The 25,937-nt window shown below is 46.1% G+C and overlaps 1 protein-coding gene across 1 annotated transcript in view; it reads right to left on the reverse strand.

Moving 5' to 3' along the window:
* Positions 1-25,937, reverse strand: part of VAX2 (ventral anterior homeobox 2) — a 50,381-nt gene that overhangs the window by 9,770 nt on the left and 14,674 nt on the right. The gene's annotated exons all lie outside the window — the stretch shown is intronic.

Raw genomic sequence — 25,937 nt, forward strand, 5'->3', positions numbered from 1 at the left:
TGTATAATGGGGATAATAGCACTGTGAGGCTGTAGTGAAGATCAGTACATGGAAGAGTGGGAGTTGCTCAGATATGATGATAAGGGGGCCAGATAAGTTTAAATACATTAGACACACTGTGTAACGGGGTGGCCACCCGCTACCGCCCTGAAGGGCTTGAAATCAGGCCTGGGAGAGGGCTGAGGCTGCGAAAGAGCTGCTGCTGGGGAAAGCAGCAAGCCTCGGCTGATTGGGGAACCAGCCACAGATGTGGCCACGCCCCAGTCAGGGCCCAGCTGGCCCTTATAAGAGGACAGTGGGCTAGGAACACACAGTCTCTCTCTCTAGATGTGGAGAGGGATGGGCCTGGCTGCTAGGAGCTAAGCAGGGTACCGAGACTGGAGCAGGGCTGGGGGAAGGCCCAAGGAGCTGGGGAGCTCTGGCCTAGTAACTCCCCAGGCCGCAGGCCTTGTTAAAGGCCACACAAAGGCACTGGAGTTGCAGAGGGCAGCCCAAGGGCAGGCAGAGGCAGCAGGTCCAACTCCTCCTTGCGGGTGATGAGTGGCACTTACGCTGCAGTCTGCCTCAGGGAATGGGGGCTAGGTGATGACAGGCAGTGGCCATAGACTGAGGCGAGGTGGGGATAGAGGGTGGGCAGGTCCTCGGGGAAGAGAACCCAGATCTCTGGGGGTGCTACCAGGGGGCAGCACCTGGGAGGAAAGGGGCAGTGAGGTTCAGGAGGAACTTGGGCCCAGCAGCAAGCAAGACACCGGCCAACAGAGGGCACTCCGGAGGCTGGAAATGCTAATTCCCTGGAAGACCAGCAGGAGGCGCCGACTGCTTCAGGAATCTCATTTCTCCTGAACCAAAGCCACGGGTATCTACAGAACCAGCAGAATGCAGTGCGAGCACTAAGTGATTTTGCACAGAGTAAACAGCTAGCTAACATCTGGCACTTTCTCAAAAAGAATCAGCTGTTCAGAAGAGGAATAAAAGGTTTCCTGAAAAGCGAATAATTCCAGTGCACTCATTGCCGTTGAGATGAGAGAAACATTTGCTCAGCATCAGGTCACATTTGTCATTAATGCTGCTGAAAAGAAAAATCCTGTTTCCAAGGCATGTCTTGCCATTAAAGCTACACGCTTAACAGATACAGAGATACAAATCTCCTTGTTGCTGCTTCAGAGGGGTGGATGCTGCTAAGTATTCGTGGCAGAGCTGTAGCCTTTAAGTTAGGGACTGGTGCACTGCATGGTGTTTTTCCAAGGATGATATAGAGCCCCACAGCTAAGGAAATGGTATGGAATTCAAAGGCAAAACTTGTTTCATAGTCAAGCAATAAAATATTTGTATAAACACAACAAACTCTGAGCATAGCTTTTAAAAATCATACCCCTTTTGGGGATCTGGGCCAATAATTTTCTACAAAGTAAATGCATATAAACCACCTGGAAACCTGCTAACTTAAGCAGTTAGTTAAAAAGATGTTTACTGGTAACTGCCAATGGAAAGTAGAGACATAGCCAGGAGAATTCTTGGATGTCAGAGAACATCTAGGATTTAGGGAAGGAGAACACAATTTTAAAGTCTTCATTCTGATCCCGGTTAAACTTCACCTAAGCATCTCCAGAGTTGCACCCAAACAGACAAACCAGTAACTCTAACCCACCAAGAAAAAATCCAGCAGGTAAAGTAAAAGTTGAATTTGGTAATACAGAGGAGAACTACTGAAACGGTAAAACCCGCGTGTGTAATTCTACAGCTGCAGATGAAAAGCCAAATCAAGGATGGATGTGCATTTCTCCATGCAATTTAAATAAAATATTCCTGTTAGTTGATGCAAGCCATGCAAAGCACCAAGCTGGAGGAGACCCTTCCTGTAGGCCCACACTCAGGGTGGCAGTGGGCAACCTCTCCTCTGCTACCAGGCTGTTCTCCTGTAGAATCTTTTCAAAGACACAGAGGGAACTTAATTGCTCCCCTGGCAATGACTTTCACTGAATACCGCCCCCCCCAGTTCTGCTCTGTTACCCTGTTCCTGAAGCCGCTGGGGTGGAAGCACCGAGACACTGTCCCAGGGGTCGACAATACCTAGGTGTCACCCGTCTCCGTATCTTGCTCACTTCTGAGGCCAGGACCACTCCCACCCAGCTCTCTGGGCTTAAACTCAGGGCTCCATATGGACTTGTAGCGCTTGCTCTGAAACTCCTGCAGCCACAGCCTCCCTGCTCCGTGCCGAAGCGAGCTGGACTAAAGCTAGCTCAGGTATGTCTGCTCAAGCTGCATGCCTGCCCGGTGACTGCAGTCTAGAATGACCTGCATTCTGGATGGGAGCTGTGCAAAGCCGGCTCCACTGCCTATCAAGAGGCATGGTTGAAACGTCAGCTCTGCGATCTGTAGAGATTTGCAAGGGATGACAAACTCTTTGACAAAGCTTGACCCTTAACCAACGGACAGTCAATACGCTCCCCCAGGGGACGGCAGGGGATTGATTCTGTCTGGCACTGGGCAGACCAACATCAGCAGACCTTCGAGCAGCGACAAGCCATGATCGTTGGCCTATCACTTTGAAACCTTTATGATTGCACTCAGCCTGTTGCATTGCCTACAGGTGCATCTCATGAAGGACGTGGATCCCTGGAGTTCGGTCCGTGGTGTCTGCCTGCGGATTCCTAAGCCAGGCAGGCAGGAATGAGCGAAAGGGAGACCGTAGTCACTGTGTTTAACTCTCATAAGTTCGATCAGGAGAGGTATATATGGGGATGCTCAAATGCCAAAGTCACAGCTGGGGATAGGTGTGGCACAGGGGCATCCAGGCCACACCTGCTTGGCAGAGGCTCCACCCCTTTTCCCTGTTCCAAAGATATCAAGACAGGGTGCTGTCATCTCTATGCTGTCAGAGGGTCCCCTCACATGGAGTGATCCTCTCTGGTCCAGATGTGCTACCTCTGCAGCCAACTGCCAGGGACTTAACTTGAAGCAGCCGCACCGCATCTGAGAGTCTGGCCCACGTGCAATAGAAATCAGGTCAAATTGTTCCCCATCCTCGCTAAGTGTTGCCATAATACCAAAATTCAGGGAGGAGGGATAGCTCAGCAGTTTGAGCATGGGCCTGCTAAACCCATGGTTGTGAGTTCAATCCTTGAGGGGGCCACTTTGGGATCTGGGGCAAAATCAGTACTTGGCCCTCCTAGTGAAAACAGGCGACTGGACTCAATGACCTTTCAAGGTCCTTTCCAGCTCTAGGAGATTGGTATCTCTCCAATTATTATTATTTTTTTAATACAACAATATAAATAATAGTCTGGGGAGGCAGCCTGGACACAGCAATAAACAGGGACTCAGGAAACCTGGGTTCTATTTCCAGCTAAGCAACTGAGCTGCTGGGTGACCTAGGGTCAGTCACTTTCTCGCTCCATGCCTCAGTTTCCCCTCCCAGACTTTGTGTGTCTGGTTCATTTAGACTGTGAACTCTTCAGAGCAGGGACAGCCTCTCATTAGGTGTTTGTAGAAAGCCTGGCACAATGAGGCCCTGATCTTTCCCTTACCCTTGTGAGGATAAATACACTGAAGATTGTGAGGTGCTCAGATATGACCATAATGGGGTCAGGTAAGTATCTAAGACAGACAGATAGATGGAGCTCAGTTGGGGCCCCCAGGTGTAATACAATGTAATACAAGCAATTAATAATAATACTACATATAGCGGACACCCTGAGCAAGTGCAATAGATAGATCAATATTAGCAGAAAGTGAAACTGATGAATATGAAATTCATATACTGAGACCCAGTTTTGCACAGCTGGGCCCATGGTGGGGGGCAGAGGATTGGGAAAACAGTTAATGTGACAATATTGAAAAGATAAACGGGATAACACTACTAAATATAAGCCAGCTAGCCTGATATTGATCTCAGGCAGAAATGTGGAATGGCTGATATCAGATTCACATTAGAATAGTCAGACTAGGTCAGACCAAAGGTCCGTCTAGCCCAGTATCCTGTCAGCCGACAGTGGCCAGTGCCAGGTCCCCCAGAGGGAATGAACAGGACAGGGAATCATCAAGTGATCCATCCCATTGCCCATTCCCAGCTTCTGTCAAACTGAGACTAGGGAAACCATCCCTGTCCATCCTGGCTAATAGCCATTGATGGATCTATCTTCTTTGAATTTATCTAGTTCTTTTTTGAACCCTCACTCAATAAAGAATTAAAGGATGGTCACATCATTCATGCTAACCAACATGGTGTTATGGAAAATAGGTCTTGTCAAACAAACACCATATTGTTCTTTGATAAGATGACAAGTTTGGTTGAGAAAAGTAACTGCGTTGACCTTATAGGCAGATTTCTGTAAGGCAATTGATTTAATCCCAAATAATTAAAATGTCAGCACTATGCAAAATCAATGCATCCCTTATTAAATGGATTAAAAACTGTCTAACTGATAGATCGCAAGAAGTAATTGTAACTGGGGAATATTATCCAATGGGGAAGTTTCTACTGGGGCACTAATGAGATCAGTTCTTAGTCTATTGTTATTCAATATCTTTAATAATGATTGTCATAAACAGATAGCTAAGGGTTAATGTTCTTTTACCTGTAAAGGGGTAACACCAGTAACCTGAAACACCTGACCAGAGGACCAATCAGGAAACAAGACTTTTCCAAATCTGGGTGGACGGAAGTTTGTGTGTGAGTTCTTTGTTCTTTGTCTTGTGTCTGTGCCCTCTCGGCTCTGAGAGTGATTTCTCTATCTCCAGCTTTCTAATCTTCTGTTTCCAGGTTGTAAGTACAAAGATAGTAAGACAATAGGTTTATATTGTTTTTTTTTGTATTTACATGTGTGTAGTTGCTGGAGTGTTTTGAATTGTATTCTTTTTGGATAAGGCTGTTTATTCACTTTTTTTTCTTAAGCAATTGACCCTGTATATTTTCACCTTACACAGAGACTATTTTTAATGTATTTTTCTTTCTTTTTATAAAGCTTTCTTTTTAAGACCTGTTGGAGTTTTTCTTTAGTGGGGATTCCAGGGAATTGAGTCTGCAGCTCACCAGGGAATTGGTGGGAGGAAGAAGTCAAGGGGAAAATCTCTTTGTGTTAGATTTACTAAGCCTGACTTTGCATACCCTCTGGGTAAGGGGGAAGAGAGATTAGCTCTCTCGGTACTTGTGTTTCCAGGACTGGAAGCAGGGAATCTCCTAGGGTCATCCAGGGAGGGGAGCCTGGGAGGAAGTAACCAGGAAACAAGGGGAGGGGGTTATTTCCCTTTGTTGTAAGACTCAAGGCATCTGAGTCTGGGGGTCCCGCATGGAAGGTTTTGGGAAGACCACAGTGAGCTAGGCACTATATAAATCCCTGGCTGGTGGCAGTGTTATCAGGTCCAAGCTGGTAACTAAGCTTGGAGGTTTTCATGCTAACACCCATATTTTGGACGCTAAGGTCCAGATCTGGGAAAAAATGTTATGACAATGATCTGGAAAAAAAATAAAATCATTGCTGGTAAAGTTTACAAATGACACACAGATGAAGTGGAAAATAATGATGAGGGCAGGTCACTTATACAGAGCAAACAGGTTCAAACAGTGGGATAGGAACAAACAGCATCTATTTGAATATGACCAAACACAAGGTCACACATCTAAAAGCAAAGAATGTAGGTCACACTTACAGGATGGGGGACTCTGTCCTGGACAGCAGTGACTCTGAAAAGGTCATAGAAGTGATGGTAGATAATCAACTGAACATGAGCTGATGATGCTGTGATTAAGAAGGTTTACATGGTCCTTGGATGCGTAAGCAGGGGAATATTGAGAAGGAGTAGGGAGGTGGTATTATCTCTGTATATGGCCACTACTGGGTACTGTGTTCAATTTTGTTGGCCCCACTTCAAAAGGGATGCTGACCAGTTGCAAAGGATTCAGAAAAGAGCTGCAAGAATGATTCAAGGTCTGGAAAACCTGCCTTACAGTGAGAGACTTCAGAAGCTCAATTTAGCATATCCCAAAGGTTAAGAGGTGACTTGACTACAGTCTACATCACCTACATGGGGAAGAGATTTCCGACTGTAGAGGACTCTTTAACTTAGCAGACTAAGCCAGAATGAGACCCAAGGGCTGGAATCTGAAGCTGGATAAATTAATATTAGAAATAAGGTGCAGAACTTTAACACTGGGGGTGATTAAGCACTGGAACAACTGGCCTTGGAACACGGTGGAGTCTCCATCTCTTCAAGTCTTTAAATCAGGATTAAACATTTTTCTAAAAGATACCCTCTAGCTCAGGGGCCGGCCACCTTTCAGCAGTGCTGTGCCGAGTCTTCATTTAGTCACTCTGATTTAAGGTTTCGCGTGCCAGTCGTACATTTTAATGTTTCTAGAAGGTCTCTTTCTATAAATCTATAATATATAACTAAATTATTTTTGTATGTAAAGCAAATAAGGTTTTTAAAATGTTTAAGAAGCTTCATTTAAAATTAAATTAAAATGCAGAGCCCCCGGACCAGTGGCCAGGACCCTGCCAGTGTAAGTGCCACTGAAAATCAGCTCGTGTTCCACCTTTGGCACACATGCCATAGGTTGCCTACCTCTGCTGTAGCTCAACCAAAGTCATGGACTGTGTTTAAGGCTTCCGTCACTCAGGATTTATTAATTTAATTTTTCAGGCTTTATTTTTAGCAATTTTTGAGTTTTATGTAGATGTCAGGGCTCTCTCTTTGCATATACTGTACTAAACTAATGCATATTATATACACTGCTCATTACAAAAGTATATACTCTAATGACTAATCTCTTTGTAACGTTCCCTTGTGCATTTTAACGTAGTACTCTTTCAAACAGTACTATGTTAAAGCACACGAGGGAACCTCTAATGTGCACCAGAAGGGTCTACACAGACCAATTAATGAGCAACACATTAATGTGCTTTATAAATCACCCCCCCCACCCAAAGTCTGCATTATTGCTCCGTGTAGACAAAACCTACCTTAGATATCAAAACCATCTGAGCTGCTTTTCCACTGCTTATTGGATAAACACCAAATATTTATTTTATTTTATTTTGTTTTATTTTATAATTGGGATGTTTTAATGGTGTTCATTGGTTAAACCCTAAAATCAGATGCTCTACTCATGTTATACAGGAGATCAGACTAGATAATTACAATGGTCCTTTCTGGTCTTAAAATCTCTGGAACTCTGAAATACATGACCCTCATGTAGGTATTAACAAAGGCGAGCAAAGGGCAAGAGATGTTTTGCTGCAGTCTGGACTGAGTGCTTAGATAACAGACTCTTCACTTATCGTGGTATGTCACTGCTTCTGAAGGGTACAGCCAATAAAAGAGCCAAGCGAGGATCATGGAGATTCTAGACAAACCATGGCAAAGACAGGACTTGTTTGAATTTACTGCTAGTTGGTTACTACTCTGACTTCATGGAAGTTTCAAAGTAAACAAACACGAGGATGTGGAATGGCAGCTGCTCACATCAAATCTCAGTGTCTGGGCCATAGAATCACACAAGTTCTGATCACCGACAAAGGACCTCAACTCTGACGAGTGAGCTTTCAGGAATTTGCTAAAACCCAGCCATGTCAGTCATCACCTCTTTGCCAAAATACCCACAGAGTAACGGGATGGCCCAGAGAGCCATTCAGACAAGGTGAGATCTCTTAATGCTAAACATGGTGACCCACAGAAATATTCTAGTAGAAGGACTGGCTTCCCCAGCAGAGATACTAATGCGCAGATAAACAAGCACTTCGCGTCCCACAAGAGTGACTCAAATTCACACAAATCTAACTTACAAATGCAAAGGAAGAAGCATGGTCCAAGGGACACAGCACTGGATGGGGAAATGGGGAACCTGGTTCCCAGCTCTGAAACTGACTGACTGCGTGAACTTGAATGAGTCACTGTTCTGATAATTGGGCCTACAAATTTACCATAATTGTAAGTTTAACTGTAAAAAGTGAGTGAAAGTTTACAAGTCGTCACAACAACCTATAACAACAAACGTTGATGGGAAAAAGAGACAGACAAGACTAAATCAGTCCAAAAAAAAAGGCCTCCTAACTGCTATAGTTCAAGGACTGGGTCAAGATCATGCCTGGTAAACAAGAACAGTATGGAACCAGAAATTAGCAAATACAAACTGGTTTGTTGGAAACTAGATCTAACTGGTGGACAAAATAATGAGGGGTTGGGCTATTCCACCCACCACGCCCTTTGTGGGGTCCTTAAAGAAAGAGATTTTGAGAGAAAAATTGGCTACTGGTCAGGACTTCACCATCATGCCTGCTACCCCCACTATCTCCTGGGACTCTGGGCCTTTGTCCTCCTGATCCTAAGACATGTCCTGACCAGGTCAGGCCAGAGAGAGGGACCCATATGACATCACCACCTCTACCAGCTCCAGATGAATCCCAGCCACCACCTGGGATGAAACAGGATCTGACTTTAACAACAACAGCTCCAGCCTATCTCAACTCACTTCTCTTTTCCCCGAAAAAGACAGCGATCGCCATCTTTGGTGCCATCTAAGAGACTATCAAAGAGGGGAAGTTTCCTTCTAAAAACTCTCTGCAGCTAATGGAAAAGGGAACAAGGAACAACTTTACATTTCAAAGGCTTTACCTGCTTCCCTTTCTTTTTCTGTGTCTTCAATAAAAGGTTAAGGATTTTTAATGGTGCCATGGTACTAAGCAGCCTAAAGTCTTTGTATGCCAAACCCCAGACCTTCTTTAAAACGAATATTGGCCAGTGACCGGGTTATGTTAACACCTTTTGCTCAGATGTTCCACCTAAATTAACACAACTTCCCTTCACCTCTGTTTCTTCTCCCACCCCCCATCCCTTCTAGCTGGACTGAGAGCTCTCTGCAGCAGAGACTCCATTCGTATGTGTGTGCACATCACCTTGCACAACAGGGCTCTGATCTCAGATGGGCCCACTGGATGCTATCCCAATACAAATAAAAAAACAGCAACCACCAGAGGAAAGGCAAGGGAGGTAAACATGTTTCTATGACAGACCAACCGGCGGCTGGAGCAAGGAGTCCTGTTATTAGGGTTTTTAGGACTGGTTGATGAAATGCGTTTGGCAGCACACTGCATTCCCCCCACCAGGAGCCACAGGCAGACTCCCAACCTCCTTCCCTTCCCCACCATCACCTGGGGACACAGCAGAGAGGGTCGCCCTCTGGGGAGCTTTGTTTGAATTTCGCCATCGTGGAGTTAAGCGGTTCCATTATATTTTACTGTTGTGGGGAGAGTGTGTTGGGGGGGGAAATCACTATGAAAAGGGGCTTGTCGGAGTTAGCAGCTTAATTAGGCATCATTGGAGAGGGGAAATAAAGGCTGAATGGATCATTATTCCCCATTTTTACTGCCAGTGAAAAGCCCTTCCCTGCACTCCCCCATCCCTGGTTCCGCTTCCAACAGATCCTTCCATTAATTGCTCTGGGGGACAAGGGGGAAATAAAATAAACAATCAAGGAGAACAGAGGGGCAAGAAGAGCTCAGAAATTAAAATCACAAGTGCCTCCCCTCCACACGCACACACTACCTCTGAAGAGAAGCACGGAGGAGTAATTGCAATTATGTTGGTCCCCAGCTGGAGAGAAATGCGGCGCTAATGCCACATGCCCCTACGCAGCATTTGCAGGAATAGGGGTGTTCAGATTTCCAGTTACTGGCATCTGACAGCTTGTTTTTGGAAGATTCTAAGTGACTTGCTCAGAGAATCCAGCTGGAGGTTCCTCACTTGCTATCAGAAATGAGCCACCTGCTGGAGTCTCATATTTAAAGCTGTATCTCAAATAGATGAGGGAGGTCAAAATAACCCAAACTCATTGCTGGCTACTTTCATCAAAGCTCAGAGGCACCGGAAATGATGGATATTTTTTGCCCCTTGAAAGGACAGAATGAGAGCTTGGATGTCCCTAGATCTAGTTGGCACCTGATTTTTTTATCGTTTATAATATAGGAGCACCTCAAGTCCTCAAACAAGATCCAGACGCTGTTATGGTGGCCACTGTGCATACACCTAGCGACAGACAATCCCAAAACAAGGTAGAATCATGATACCTCTTCTACTGACCAGGCACAGAGAGATTTAGAACCCAATTCAGAAAAAAAATCACTTTTCATATTATAGCATTTAAGCACCACTGAAGTTATTGGGACTGTCCTGAACCGGGACCTTAAGTAATTCATCCAAGGTCACACAGGGAGTCTGTAGCAGAGCTGGGACCTGAAGCAGGCCATAGTCTAATCCCCTATCCATCAGGCCATCTTTCTTATTCTTTTACCATTCGATCATTCCAAAACCTAGAACCACAGTTTGGTCCCTAAGAAAATCCCATCAGTGTCACCGCTTAATGATAGAATTTCATGGAATATGCACAGCCGCCAAGTCTCATCTGAACTACTGCGATTTTTCCAACAACGGAGAGGTGGAAACGGGCATCCGCACATACGGGTCTCATTCTCAGCGTGGCTCAAAGCATGAAGCAGCAGCATCATGTCAGAGCCGCAATCCAGCAGGGACTTGGCAATTGTTTTTGTGTGGGCATCGCCCCTGCCTAGAAGACATACTACAAGCTGCACCAAGCCAGAGACTAGGTCATGCAGATGCCAGCTCCTGCCTCCCCACTGAGGCCACAACTGTTTGTGTTCCAAGCAGCAGAGGCTGCTGGGAAAATCTCAGGATTGGGATAATTTCAGATTTACACGCCGTCCATGAAATTGTGATCATCACAGGGCTCTAACCATAACAGCCCCATCTCACCACCACAACCCACTGCCTTCTCCTCTCCTTGTGTTAGCCTGGAGTCATTTGTCTAGGATATTGACAACAACTGCTGCTGTAATGAATACACTGAGTATTTATCTTATTTTCTTCTTGAAAGTGTCAAAGTGTCACACTGTTTCATTACAACACAAATAAGAGACACCCTGGTCTAGAACATAAGATATTTAAATCTGTCTTAAGCAACATCTGCTCATAATGATTTTAAAATATAATGAAATAATATAAAATTATCAGAATAACTTTGATTATTATCATATTATGTCAGCAATGTCACAATATAATGTGACGTCATATTATGTACAACTACTGACATGTCATGAAATAATGTAGAAATAATAAAAATAATATCAAAATGAAAACAAATTGAAACATAAGTTTCATTTTGAAACAAAATTGTATTTTTTTTGTTCCAAAATGAACAATTGGAAACAGATTTTTCTTGGAATTTCTGTTGGGGAAATTTCCCTCTCCTTCCTCAGTGAAAACATCTCTGGATACATCACTGGTAAGGTGAGGTGATGGTGGGGTGGGCAAGCCAAGTCCTGCTCCTCTGGGAAAGGGCTGGAGAAGCTAAAGGGCTGTCTCTTGTCACGGCAGACAGCGTGGGCTAGTAACATCCTGGATTGGCATCAGGGCCTCCCATGCAGAGGGCGACTCCAGCTTTGCCTCTGACACCGCCTCGGGGCAGTTCTATAAACACACATCTTCCAATTTTTACAAGAGTTCGGTGCCGAAGAGAGCAGGCAGCTGGCAGCTCTAGGAGCTGGTTCCCCAAGACAGGGCAAAACCCAGAGACCATCAGCACAAGCCACTCCCGTGCTGTCCCACCAACGAGCCCCACGTCTGGGCAGGAGGGATCTCCTATGGGTGTTGGAAGGTAGCTCAGCCTCTCAGCTGGGGGAGCCAGTGCAGGGGCCTGTCAGTGCTAGCACTGGCCATGCTGAGGGGTGTTGGAAACACTGATCCCTCCCCCCGGTCCCACCCAGACGTAGGCCTCTCCCCCACCCACCAGCTCATCCAATACAGGCCACAGCGAAAGGCACCATACGGTAACATGCTCATGCAGGACCATCCCAGCCTATACTAAGGCAACTTCCTCAGGGCATTCAGGCCTACAGCCTTAGTCTGGGCTGGATGTGGGGGGAAAGCAGCCACGCCACCAGCTGGAGAGCCCTTTTCCTGCAGACAAAGGACAATGTAATCAGTTGACAAGAGCAAACGGGGCAGAGGAACATGTGGGGGGGGGGCGAGTGGCCATGCCAGCCCCATGCAGGGAGGGAGGCAGGACTTGGGTGCAGGGCAAGCAGGGCTAGAGAGAGCAGCAAGGCCAGTTCCAGCCTTTGGGAAACATGATCACTCTATCTAGTAGGTGCTCGTCCAAGTTCTGTCTGCAGCCCCTCTCCCCTCTCAGCCCAATGGGGGGGATTGGGCAAGTGGCTCGGGCCAGCCCAGTGGCAGGGCGGGATTGGGAAAGTGGCTCAGGCCAGCCCCAGAGGGGCAAGGAGGCGAGGCTCGGGCCAGCCACATACACTGTCCTGTTTTCCCTTTGGGAAATACGGTCACCCTACGACTGCACCCAAACCAGTGCTGTAATGGAGTAGTGAGCCTGGTGAAAGCCTCGCATTTCACCTGCTGCCCACAGCCACGGTCCGATTCCATCAGGAGTGCTGAGGGTGCCTGGGAACCCCCGTTCCCTCCTCTCCCCGTTGCTGCCTCGATTCTGACGCAACAGAACAATCAGAGGGAATCTATCTGAGGGCTCCAAACGCATCTCGCTCCAGGAGTGAGGCACAGAACTGCAGCTCCTCTGGGTCTGGCTTCTGTAGGATCAGGGACCTAGCCTGGGAGGTAGGCTGCAGCCAGTGCACTAATCTACACGCTAGTCATCAAGAGAGAATGGGAGAAAGAGAGAGCGAGCAGGAGAAAAGCTAGGCAAGTGGCAGGCAAGCCAGGGGAGCAACCAGTTACCCAGTGGGAGCACCAGGCAAAGTGACAGCAGGGAGACAGAGAGGGACCAGCCAACGAGAGGGGGGAAAAACATCAGGTGGACCCAAATCCAACCCCCGGCTCCCACAATCCACCTTAGACTCTGGGCACGTTTGGATCCAAATTCCTTGGCTGCCCCCATTTCTGCCTAATGTGCTGAGCCGAAATCTGGGAGCCCAACTTTGGAAACATCTGGGGCCATATCCAAGCTTTGTGGTCTTTGAACAAAATCAATTTTAGTTACAAAACCCCTCCCCAAAAATGCCCAGATGTAAAAACGGGCCAGATTCCGAGCGTGGTGAGATTGGGGTAACTCCAGACTAACATCCCCGAAATCAGCAGGACAAATTCCATCCTCAGGGTCGGTGGTGTCAATCCAGAGCAACTCCACCAACTCTAATATAATTATGACGGCAAGATTATCTAATGACTATGCCTTTGAAAGGGGAGTTTCCACCCTTGCAAAAGAAAGAAAGAAAGAACTTTAAGCAATTTGAAGTGTCACACAAAAGCAAAAATCGTCTAGATGACCAGATTCTCAGCTGGTGTAAATCAGTGAAGTTCCATTAAGTTCAGTGGAGCTATGCCAAGTGCCAGCAGTTGAGGACCTGCCCTAGAGTTTATCTTTACACCGTTACGGTAGCCTTACACACGCCACCATTGTGCTCGTTCAGTCAGAAGGTAGCTCTCACGCATGCTCCTGATCTCTCCGTATGCTGAACATTTACACACCGAGTGTTTCCCTTCACTTCCCCGTAATATTTCTCTTTGGGCCAGACAGGCATGGCGATTTGTACAGCTGAGGATCCACCATCTTTCGATATATTTGGTATCATCCAACCCCTATGAAATGCCTTTCGCCTAGGCTGGCGTTAGCAGGAATGGAATGTGTTTCTACCTCCCCTTCACAACCCGCACGCCAAATCGGACGATACTTCTGTTGCACCTGTCTCCTCCCTCCTCATCCTACGTGACGGGCGTGTGATCCCTGCCTGTTAAGCCTTCTTTGCATGTTTGTCCGCTCCTACAGTGAAGGTTTCCTAAATGTCTGGGCCTTCAGTGTCTGTCTGAATTTTGCATCCTGACAGGAAGGTTCCCCTTCACGGCGCCTGCCCACGCTGGAACTGACAATACGGAGGTTCACCTTGACCACTGCTTTGTAAAGTGCCCAAGGCTGGGAGAAGGCAGCGCCGCAGCCCAGGCTGATGGGCAGAGCTGGGCAGGTTTTTTTACGATTATTATTTAACAGGCTGCCCTGCGAATGACCTCGGAGGTTTAAAGCTCTCTGTGCCATGTGTCAGTTACTCCCTGCATCTGGGCTATTCATAGCTTCCCTCCAAGGCCTTTTTCCCTACCCGTGCTGGGATTAGCTCATTCTGACAATCAGCTGACAATGCTTGTGGAGAGGGCAAAGGCTGGATCCATGCCACCTTTTAGCGGCATCACTATTTGTCCTCTTTCCTCTCTGCCCCTCCATTCTGGGCTTGCTCTGGTGGGTTGGGGAGTGCTCTCAGTCCCCATGGATTTCAGTAACAGTTGAGGGGGGCAGGACATACTGCAGGATTGGGCTCTTAGAACTGCATAAATGAACCAACATTTACGGCAAGGCTGCAGCAGGGTCAGGAGGTTTTCTGATGACAGGACTGTTGTGACTCAGAAGGCCGATCAGGGTAAACAGCTTCACCCTCCCAGACCCTGGTGGCCAACTTCCCAGGAAACCCAGAGTCCAACGTGGCTAGCAGTGCAGAAGGAACACCAGGAGGGAGTGGGGAGTGATGGGAGGTCCTCAAAGGATCTAGGGTACGAATGCACTGCACTGAGAACTGGGCTAGCATCAGTGGATTGCTCTGGATAGGTACCCAGACGCTGAGCTGCACTTCGTGGGCTGGAAATCACACAACAGCCGTCGCTTTTATGAGCCGAGAGGAGCCTGCATCTCAGTCTTCTGACCAGATCTGAGCATGGGGGTTCTGCTCTGAAGTTATCTCTGCTCATGAGATTTCTGGTCTCCCCTGTTTGCTATTTCAGACAGAATCTGGAAGCCAGGAACCGGTGGGAGAGCAGGAGAAACAAGGAGGGCAAATCCCATTACCTAAAATATTTGGAGCCACAGACAAGGTTCAGTTCAGCAGTTGACTCGAGGGTCGGGAAGAGGTTGGGACCAGGGACAAACTGGAATCATTTACCTGAAACTCTCAGAACTCTGTGGATCCCAGATGGGACCCAGCCCTGGTTACAGAACCACTATTCCAGCCAACACGGTTTTGCAAAATCAACCTCTTCTTTGATGTAGTTCTCCTACCTAAACTGACTCATCTTGCCCCTCCTCAACAGTCAGGTAAGCAGGGGGATGGGAGAACAGCCAGGGAGTTTCTCAGCTCAGATCCCTGGGCAACAGTCTAGCCATGCAGTTCCCTTGGCCAGTAAGTGCAGCACATCAAGCAGAGTCTAGAGATGAGTCCAAGCCATAGAGTGTGAATCCAAACATAGATCTACATTTCCCCCAAGTTTGGGAAGTGTCAGATATTGGGTTCTGGTTTGGCCCATTATAGACAATGGAGCCAGCTGCGAAGTTTGTGGATGCTTAGACCCAAGATTTGGATTTGAGGCCCAACTCCAGATGAGTGAAGGAGTCATGTTTTAAGCCTGGCTCTAGCAAGGTCTTGATCAGGAGGCATGAAAATTGCAGGTACTGTTATGCTCATAGTGTGCACACAGAAAAGTTAGGTAAAAACATCAATACCCTTTCTGGAGGATTGCAGCGTAACCCTACTTTATTCCTTAGAATGCAGCACAACAATGCACAAGAACCCCAAAACAGAGAAAGACAAAGCAGGCTGCTCCGTAAAACCTAGCAACACAACTCACCCCACTTTACTCTAGATGAGCTGACTACACACTGACAGATGCTAGGCCCAGTCACCACTGAGACTGCAACAAAGACCAGGAAAGAAAAAACCTGAAATTTAAATTGATAGCCTACAATTTTAACAGAGTTTTCAATACTCCACAGATACAATTTGTGCTCACAATTATCTGCAGGAGCAAATGTCTAAGCATGTGATCTGTTACCACTGTGAGGACAAGGAGCCCAAATTTCTGGCTCAAAACCAGAGGCCGGAAACCTGTCCCTGCATCTCTGTTGCCCTCAGATTTTGATCTAGTTTCTGTTCCCCAGGAGAGTAACCTCATGAGACACAGTGGGAGCCCGACAGGGAGGAGTCTCCTAGGAATGAGACAGATTTCTCTAAACAAAACACACTAGCAACCAGTAGTGCTGATGGGGCCTGGAGAGTGTGCGGAGAAGAATAAAACAAGGACTCGACCATCTATCTCCTTGGTGGCCCGAGCTGGTTGCATCATGGAGAAGAGGGGCAGAAATGCTTTTTACATTCTAATTAGCAGATGTGGCGCTCGGGAAATGGGGGGGCACCTCTATAAGCTTCTCAGAGGCTTTCCTGAAAGCTGCATGTGATTTAAATTCTCCATCACCACCATGGAGGATTCAGTTTCTTCTTTTTCTCCCACAAGATGCATTTGACTTTTAAACCATTCCCAGCAGCAGGCTTCATTTTGCTGAATGTATCCTGCTAGAGATATGGGGGCCACTTCCTGCTCTCAGTCACATCTACGTAAATCTGGAGGAACCCTACGGAAATCAGTGGACTCCCTCTGAATTGATGCCGGTGTAGCTGGCAGCAGGATTCGCCCCATGCATATATATTTTGAGTAGCACTGCCAGGATAGGGAGGGGAAAGCATGTGATTTGCATTAGATTTTTGGTTTTTGCACAAGAAAGAACAGGCAAAAAGCTTTAGGAAGAATAAAAGAATTACAGTAGAACCTCTGAGTTACGAACTTCAGAGTTACAATCTGACCGGTCAACCACACACCTCATTTGAACTGGAAGTACACAATCAGGCAGCAGCAGAGACACACACACACACACACATACACACACACACAAAGTGAATACAGTACAGTACTGTGTTAAGAGTAAACTACTAAAAAAACAAAGTGAAAGTTAAAAACAAAGAAGGAAATTGTTTCTCTGCTTGTTTCATTTAAATTAAGATGGTTAAAAGCTGCGTTTTTCTTCCGCATAGTAAGATTTCAAAGCTGTGTTAAGTCAATGTTCAGCTGTGAACTTTTGAAAGAACCAGAATGTTTTGTTCAGCGTCACAAACAAGCTCCATTCCCAAGGGGCTTGTAACTCTGAGGCTCTGCTGTACGTACAAACTGGGGGGCTGGGTTCTTGAGGTGCTGGGGGCCTTCAGCACCCATTGGGAACCAAAGATGGTCAGCACCTTGCAGGATTGGGCCCCAAAACTCTACAAAGACAGAAATACAGAGCGAGGCCTGGCCAGGAGGGAGGGGAAGGGCTTCAAGCATTAGACCCAATGCAGGTCCTAATGTAAGACTATTCCCCTCCTACTACCAGCACATAGTAAGTGGAGGGAGGGGGGATGTCTGACAAGTGTCTCAGGGCTCTGGAACATCAGCGGGTTCCTGGCTTCCAACAGGGCAGGATGAAGCTGAGTCCCATACACAAAATGCCAGGGTATTTTGGGTGTGTGCCCAACGGAGCCAGCAAGAATCTCCCATAGCAGCCCCCCAGGTATCTGTGCAGAGAGCTCCCCCAACTCACACCACCTGCTTTTCATTCCAGCATCACCCACTCGCCTTTGTCACACTGCAGCTCCTTTACAAGGAACTAAATCTCAGGGAGAAGGCAGATTTTCCCAAGAGAGAAGGGCAGGGCAGGGATGCAGCATAGCGTACTGGGGCCCACGCCCCACCCCCCACTGCTAATCTAATAACAGCCCCAACACACTGCGGGGGTCCCAGCAACCTGTCACTCCCCAGTAACCAATGGGAAAGCAGAGTTGGACCAGTTCCACCCAGAGAGCCCCGACTATTGTATTTAGCCTCTCTGTTTAAATCCCAGAGCCGAACTGAGACCCGCACAGCTCTCACGGGCCCTGATCCCACACAGCACTCCCGCATAAGTACATACTGACAGCTAAGTACGTGCTTACCTGCCTTGCTGAATCAGGGCCAAAGGGAACGGAATTGGGAGGCCCTGAGCCACAATGACCAAAGCCAGAACATTCACATATGAGAAGCTGAGACACCTAACTCTGTACTCATGATGTGATAGATAGATAAATAGATAGAACTGCAGACATTTTGCAGTCATGACAACTGACACCATCTGAGGTGTACAGTAATAGCCAGGAATGAGTCTAAGCCACAAAGTTCGGATCAAAATCTGGATCCGAACTTTCCCAACCATGTTTGGATTGGAGTTTTGGTTCATAGTCATCTTTAGTTAAAACCCAAACTGTGTGCAAATTTATCTGAGTATTTGGCCCAAATAAATAAGTAAATAATTTTCATATAAAACACACACAAAAATTGTGAATTTCCAAAATTTCTTTTGGGAAAAATTTCCATTTTCTGACCATCTCCCGTTGTACTGTGTCTAGTAAGGTGGGGGTTGGATCTCAGTTAGGGTCTCTAGCTGCTACTGTTAATTAATTAATAATAGCAATGATAATAATACGGACCTATGGGTTTGGTTTGACCCTATCTTCAGTCTTTCACATTCTGATGGTCCACTGTGAAATAGGTTTCTATCCACTGAAAGTTTCAACTTTGTTGAAAAACCAAACGTTTTTCTCTCAAAACCAGAAGTTTTCACCTTTTGGTCAAAAGGTTTTATAGTTTTTGATTTTTCACCAAAAAGCGAATGTTTGGCAGAAAGTAGAAACTTTTCACAACAAAAATAATTAGTCAAAACCCCAATTTTTCATAGAAAACCAGTTTTGGTGGAAAATTTTCTACCAGCCCTAGTTGCGACACCCAGAATTAATTTGAGATTCTTGGATAATCCCATAAAGCTGACAGGCTGCAGGAAATTCGCACCCTATAATCCAAAATTACCTACCAAATTTCCTGGTGATCCTGTCTTTCACAAACTACTGTGCCCTATTGGAATGAGAGTGTGCGTGGGACCTGTCCCACGTGACACAGTGCCACCTCTCACAAGTTTGCTGGGACAATGAGCGCTGATCTCATAACCCTTGTGTCCTGGAGAATGAATTGCTTTACCTACAGGACAGGTAGAACATGGATTCAGACAGCATGAGCTTCACACGGTCATCATCACTTACAACGTGCCTCAAATCTGTCCTGGAGTGAGAGAACAGTTCAAACTCCACAGCCCGGTCAATCCTGTGTCTCTTGGGTGATGCTGCCAATAAGGAGGACAATTATTGCCAATTGTGGAAGGTTTGGGGCCATGGACACCTGTCCTCTGGGATATTCAACAAACGAGACAAGGGGAGCACATCGAAAAGGCGAGTCACGTGCTCTGTGTGCTGTGTAACAAGGGTTCATACCAAACTCTTCTCCAAGGAGAGAGCAAAATGCATCTTCTCCTAGGGAATGGGCTGTGTTGTGAAGGTTTTGATGCACTCTGTCCACCACAGCTTGTTACATTAGCTGTGGAGAGCTGCTATACCTCAGACTGCTGTGAGAGACGCAGGAGAGAATGTTGTAAGTTCTAGAGAGCTCTCACCCTCATCTCCATATCAGTTAAGTGACGGTATTTATATACTGCTCCGGTGATTTGACTGTTGATCATAAATAGAGAAAATGAACATTTTCCAAATTTCCATTTCTTGGACAACATTTGACCCTCCCAAAATTGATTTTGGACTGAAACAAACCTGATGGGTTTTTTTGTGAAAATGTTCAAGTTTCTCAACCAACTGGTTGAAAGTTTTCAACAAACAAAATAGGTCGACAAAATTCTGAAATTTCCTTGACTTTTTTTTTTTAATTTTGGCAAACCAGTACAATTTTGTCAAATATCTGCCATAGCTGATCCAGTTCCGATCATAAATATTATTTACAGATAAACAGGGCAACGATAGGAACAATCCCTGCCGATTTCTTCCAATACTAATACAGTGAAAGCCCAGAGGCCTGATCCTGATCTTACTTACACAAGCGTGTAAATAAATTTTAAGGCCAGATGGGACCAAGATGCTCATTCTGTCTGACCTCCTGCATTGCATAAGCCAGAGAACCTCAGTCAGGCCTTATAACTTGTGGATTTTTACCATTTCCTTAACAAGCCTTGGTGGGAGGGATAGCTCAGTGGTTTGAGCATTGGCCTGCTAAACTCAGGGTTGAGAGCCCAGTCCCTGAGGGGACCACTTAGGGATCTGAGGCAAAATCAATACTTAGTCCTACTAGTGAAGGCAGGGGGCTGGACTCAATGACCTTTCATTTCCGGGTCCCTTAGAGTGGGGAGGAATAGCTCAATGGTATCAGTATTGGCCGGCTAAACCCAGGGTTGTGAGCTCAATCATTGAGGGACCTAGGGCAAAAATCTGTCTGGGAATTGGTCCTGCTTTGAGCAGGAGGATGGACTAGATTACTTTCTGAGGTCCCTTCCAACCCTAATATTCTATGACAGACTCCAGATTTCCATGGGTTTAAGTGAGAACAGAATGGTTTAGCTATGTAATAATTAATATTATGAATTTGTATTGTGGTAGCTCCCAGGGATCCTAGTTATGGACCAGGACCCCATCATTTTAGGTGCTATACAGACACAGAACAAAGAGACAGTCCTTTCCCAAAGAGTTTGCAATCAAAGTAGTATCTCTCCTTCTTTTAACACTTATTTAAGCCCCACAGTCTCCTGGGTGCTTTACAGAGCAAATACAAAGATCTGAACCTGGCCACTAAGAGTTTACAATCTGGGGACCTGATTCTGCAAAGATTTACCCACGTGAGTCAATGTATTCATGGGAGTAAGTTTACACAGGATGGGTAACGGGATGAGAGGAATAAAAAACGAGGTGCATGGGAGTGCCAGGGTTACAGCAATGAGGCTGCCCCATGACTCGGCTTGTTACAGTACATGGACGCATTGTGGGGCAAGCACTCAGTGCTACTCAACGTGTTCATCGTCAAGTTTTACGGAAATCACCTCGAAAACATGAACACAGGGGGTCTACTTCGGATCCCACACCAGGTTCGCACTGTTGTAACTCCACTGACTTCAGGGGAGGTTCTCCCAGTTTACACAAGTGCCAATGAGATCAGAATCCAGCTCTGGGTTATCACATTTTCAGCTGGATTCTTCTGCAGAAATGACGTGGTTAAGAGAATTGTACCGACATATTGGCCTTAGCTTATTATTGTTCCTGTCCTTAAAAATCCATCTGGTTCCTCACCTGCATCTTCCCATAGAGATGCTACACAGCTAGGAGATTTCTTTTAAAAAGAGGTTCTGTTTTTATAGATAACCAGAACCCCTGATCTACACACCCCACAACTTGGTGGTATTGGAAAGCCATACCCAAACATGAGACTTGTGCTATGAGCTCATCTATAGATTTAATCAGTCCAAGCAAGACACATGGGCTTGTTGATTGGCTTAGTTCAGCAACTGCCCATCAGGTAATTGTAAATATGGCCATAGACAAGCATTGCAATGGTTTAAAATAACACCCTGCTAGAGCCAAGAAGGGAAGAAAGTTCCTGTTGGAGATTTATTAAATGCAACACTTCTCATCTAAGTGTTTCTACCTTTGTGGAGGACAGACAGACTGGCAAGTTAGAGAACTGGATTGATGCTGTACCATCAAGAACCACACAACGTTAGCTACCTCCATAACAACATGACCGTCTTTTCATCACCCTCATGCATTCTCCTAATGTTTGTCACTCATTTTGCATCTTGCTTAAAATTAGCCTTTAAGGCCCAGATCCTCAAATAGATTTAGGCCCCTGATTCCCATCGATTTCAAAGGCAGTTTGGCACCTAAATCCCTGTGAGGATCTGGGCGTATGTCCTTTGGGTTGTCCCATGTGTTGTAGAACACCCAGCACAAGGGAGCCACAATCCTGCTAGGACCCTTGAGGCAGCACTGTCAGATGAGCACATAGTTATGATGACAGACAGACAGACAGATGACTAAAGGCTGTTTGGCTACAGCACCCTGCTCTGTCACTTTCTTCTGTTCCACTAGGCTGGGGTATTCAATGCCATGTGTGGGTACTCAGCTCCCCATTCCCACTGGCAGTTAACAGGGAGGTTTCCAAAGACACCAGGGGCAATGAGGTACCCGGTCCCCACTGTAAGCCAAAGGGAGTCGGGCACTTATCTCTCCTGGGTGCCTTTGAAAACCTCCGACCCAGTTCCTTAGGCTCCTGTGCCGACCCCAGACAATCATACTCTCCTGATGTTTTGCTGTCCATTGCACACCGTAGCTCTCGTGGGTACTGTTGTGGGTTCTTTGTGCGACAGGAGGGCACCGAGTGGGGTTGCAGGCCAGCGTCTCATCATCTCTCTTGGTGGAGATTGTGAATTGTTAATGACTAGATGTGAGATTAATTTTTAATGGCGGTGTCTTAATTGTGATGCTATAAATAGACCCCTTGCGTCTGTTTCTGGAGTAGCAGCCTTGGCAGAGATGCTTTGAATCACAAAGAGGTTTTCTGGTGCCCCACCCTCTGTTCCTTACCCTGGCGAGTACTTCTGGCTCATGCCAACGTGGGACAGCTCAGATGAGTCAGGAGGACTCATGAGAGCACCGTTTCCTTGTGTTCTAAGATTCGGATTGATTCCTATATGGAAAAAACTCAAGGAGCAGCCAGGAATCTTCCAAGAGTCTCTGCTCCAGGGAGCACTCAGCACATTATGCCAGCTGGATGAGGCAGGGTGGGGCACGCACTGATGAGGACGAGATTGGGGAGCAGACCCATCCCACTGGCAGGAATGCCCCAAGATCTACAGGGAAATCCCGTGCACCCCAAGACATCTGCACAGGAGGGACAAGGCATTTGCACTGCTCCCCAAGCACCCAATGGGACCACAGGATAGCAGCAGCCTTGGGGTCTATGATCTAGGTGCCTGTGGGAGCCAGTGCTGCTGCTTGGCAAGATCTCTTCTCATCATCGTTCATGATGAGTTTGGACTGGATGCCCAGAGCTTGAGATAGACGTGTCCTGCTCTTATGCCAGGAATACAGGGCCAAATTCTATCCTCATTTACACTGGTGTAAATCTGAGAGACTCAACAGAGTCACATGGGATTGACACAGGTGTAATTTAGAATCTGGCCCTCGCTCTAATAGATTAAATCCAGCCTATTGCATCTGGGGCTGTATGAAAAAATTCTCACTGCTGATGAAACTGGCTTAAAATAAGAAGTCATTTCCATGGATTAGTAAAATAGCCAGACAGTTGTGGCTCCCATCCAGAACAGATCATGAAAGAGCAAAGGCAGGGGAAGCAGTTTTGTTTGCTGGAAAGAGCAGGTTAATTTCCACCAGAAATGACAAGACCAAAATAAATTCCTCCTTTCCTTCTTGCTCCGGGATTGGTGTTTGGATTTCACCATTTCCTGTGTGAGGGTGAGTAAATTTCATTTTTCTCTAGTGAAATTTGGTCCTTGATCAAACTGATGAGTACGCAGCAAAGAAATATGCTGAAGTGCTTAGAGAGGCAGCTTGGCCTAGTGGATAGAGAAGTCAGGTGAGCTAGGTTCTAGTCACAGTTGTTCTACTGTGTGACCTTCGTCTACCCACTTCCCCTCTGTTTCTCTCCATCTCCTACTGATTGTATGCCCTTTGGGGGCAAAGACTCTCACTTCCTGGGCGTTGATGGAGTGCCGAGCACAGTGGGGTCCTGATCTTGGTGTGGACCCCTAGGGTGAGCACCACTGTCCCCTGTTCATCTGAGTGGAGTCTCAGCTTTAAAACCCAGCAATGATGCCTCAGTGTCAACATTCACCATTTAATCACCGATCATTTTTCTTGGCTTAGAGGGGGAAATGAAGCCCAAGGGGCTGAGAATTGGGAACGGCCAAAGGGAAGGAAATGCAGCAAAAAGCACAGAAAGGATTTGAAAAACCAAGCTGATGGAGAGATGCAGAGAAAGACGTTAGAGAAGGAAGAGTAACGAGCAGAGATAGCCATGGCTTGAAGACGGGGAGATTTTCTCACCGAGAGATGAATGCAATAATGAGGCACAGAACAATTAATAAATAACCAGACATTTAGTTACTACATAAAAGCTACATCCTCCCCTTGAGCTCGACGCAAGCCTTCTACCGGGGCACTGCGGGGACTGTATCGTCCTCAACTTATCCCCCGGCCTATAGGCTATGGTCAAGCATGGAACTGAGCTTGTTCCTTAGATCGACCCCCACCTCCGACCCTAGAACTGGTTGGAAAATATTCATCTCAAGGGTTTTTCAGTGGAAAATGAGGTTTCCATCTAAATTTCAACATTTTAAATAAAGTGTCCATTTCAGCTGAATTGTGTTTCAAAACACCGCCCCCAACCCTGCCTGAACACAGCATTTTCATAATGCCAAAATGGTCCATTCTGACGTTGGCAGAATGGAATGTTTGATTTTTGTTTTGAAACAACTTTTTGGAATGAAATTCTTTTTTTGCAATTTTTTAAGTATTAAAAAGGTCAAAACTGGAACAAAATATTACCGTTTTAGCAGAACAAAACATTTTAATGAACCCAAAACAAATTGGAGGGGACACACATGATTTTGTTTCATGTGAAATTTTGTCATTTTTTTCATTTGGGCCCATTTTGGAATGGAAGAAAAATGTGAAAATGCAACATTTCCCAGGAAATGGAAAATCCAGTTTCTGCCAGCTCTACTAGATACACTACAACAGCATCTACTCCCATCAAAGTGGATGGGAATCTTTCCACTAACTCCAATGGCTTTGGGTTGGACGCATGGAGAAACAGAACCTTCCACAGAAGGTCTGAATCACAGATTTTTGGTTTTCAGTTGCCGGAAATGGCAACATTTTTTTCAGACTTTTTTTCACAAAAACCTGAAAAAGTCCAATGAAAATGCTCACCATCTCCTTTCAGTTTTGGCCTGTTTCGACGCAAATGCCATTTTCTGTCCAAAAAAGTGTTTTGGACAGACCTTTTTTGTCAGTTCTACGATTGTACTTTTCCCATCCACAGCAAACACTCATGTCAGTGACCATCCAGGCTAGAACACTTTGACCTTAACCCCACCACTGTTGTGCTCGTTCTGGTCTCTTTTTTGCCCCTAAGTATTCCATGGACACAAACCTACTCTACAAACCCATGATCACACAACCAGCCCGCTGAAGGCAATCATTCCCCTCAGCTCCTGTGAGGCCTTATCCTGCAGGCTGACCTAAGCAAGGCACTCAGCAACTTTCGGGATCAAACCTTATGACTGTGTGTCAGGCAGTTCTCCAAGTGCCATTAGACAGAGAGATTAAGAGTCTCTGTATGTACACTTCCCAGGCACAGATCATCTTATCTTAGCATGCACATGAAAAAGGTGAAGTTTAGCATCGTGATGAAGCATCACACTTGCTATCAGAGATGTGTATCGATTAAATCAGGCATAAAACCAATGTTCTGGGATACATCCCTTCAGTACATCACCAGCCAGCTAGATAAGTACAGTGTCATCTCCAAATATTAGCTGCCCAGAGCCATATGGTAGCTCAGAGGCTTTCTAAAGTCCTTAGAGAAAGTCTTTGCTTGCAGAAATAACACCTCTTACAGGGTTGCAATGGAAAGAACAAGGCAGGGAAGACTGGAGACTGGTATTGTCAAGGGGGCAGAGTTAAGGTTGTTTGGGGTTCACAGCTGAGACTTTCCCTACTTTCAAAAGTCTGAGTTTCATGTAAGTTTAACCTTAGTTATGAATTTCCTAGTCTGTCAATGAGCATGTTTGGTAACAATAGCATCCTTATAATAATTCTTACTTTTCCGTTACTAGTAAGGACTTTTAACTTTACTTTCAAGGTTTTCTCTGGGAATGGCTTTAGAACTCACAGGTGTATGATGGGTACCTGTCAGATTCTCTACAGTATTTCTTCTCCTCTCAAAATGGTTCAATTCCTTTTGGGAACCTCAAACTCTTAGGATGAGCTTCCCTGGAAAGTTAACACTGATTAACCATGTCATGTCCTCTTCTTGAGGCTAGTCCACACAGCGTATGATAGCTTACTACTACTGAATAGGTAATGGAGCTGCTCTTTTAGCTCACGTGGCAGAAGCCTGTGCTCTTGATTGACTGTCCTGGATTCAAACTGTGGTGATAAAGGTGGTAA

Source organism: Gopherus flavomarginatus, chromosome 3, assembly GCF_025201925.1.
Source record: "Gopherus flavomarginatus isolate rGopFla2 chromosome 3, rGopFla2.mat.asm, whole genome shotgun sequence".
NCBI classification, from domain to species: domain Eukaryota; kingdom Metazoa; phylum Chordata; order Testudines; family Testudinidae; genus Gopherus; species Gopherus flavomarginatus.